This window comes from Alligator sinensis, unplaced genomic scaffold, assembly GCF_000455745.1.
Source record: "Alligator sinensis unplaced genomic scaffold, ASM45574v1 scaffold1368_1, whole genome shotgun sequence".
Classification (NCBI taxonomy): domain Eukaryota; kingdom Metazoa; phylum Chordata; order Crocodylia; family Alligatoridae; genus Alligator; species Alligator sinensis.
Window position 1 is genome coordinate 572388 of NW_005842725.1, and position 590 is coordinate 572977.

Below are 590 nucleotides of genomic sequence, written 5' to 3' on the forward strand. Positions count from 1 at the left end.
AGCTCACCAAAACTCCCTAAGTGGCGCCCTGGCCCAAGTAATTGCCCACCCTTGATCCAAGGGCAGGGAGAACAAGTTATGTCCCCCCCTCTCCCTGCACAACCCCCACCCCGAGCCCCCGGCACGCCCTCAGGTCAGTGCCCTGCTGTATTCCCACCCGCTGCCTGCAGGGGGCTTGGGGCAGGGGAGCCGGTGCAAAGAAACGGGGGGAAAACAGCAGGGCATTCAACTCAGCTGGGCCTGAATGACCCCCGGCTCCCAGCTACCCTCTCCCTGCACCCCCGTCCCCAGCATGCTCCGTTGTGCTCCCATTTGCTGCTTCAGGCCATGCGGGCACAGCTGGCACGGCTCCTGCCCGACCCAGCTGTGCACCAGGGCTCGGGGTCCGGCGGGAGCTGCAAACGCAGGGATGGCCCGCGGCCCTTTCCCCTGCCAGCGGGGAGAACCGTACCTGAGCTTCGAGTCGCCCCGCCGGGCCCGGCCGTCTGGTGTGCGTCCCCTGCCCTGGCGCTGCGCTGCGCTGCGTTGGGGCCGGGGGCAGGCAGGGAGGGGACTGGAAGGGGGAAAGGTGAGAGGTGCTGAAAGCCAGG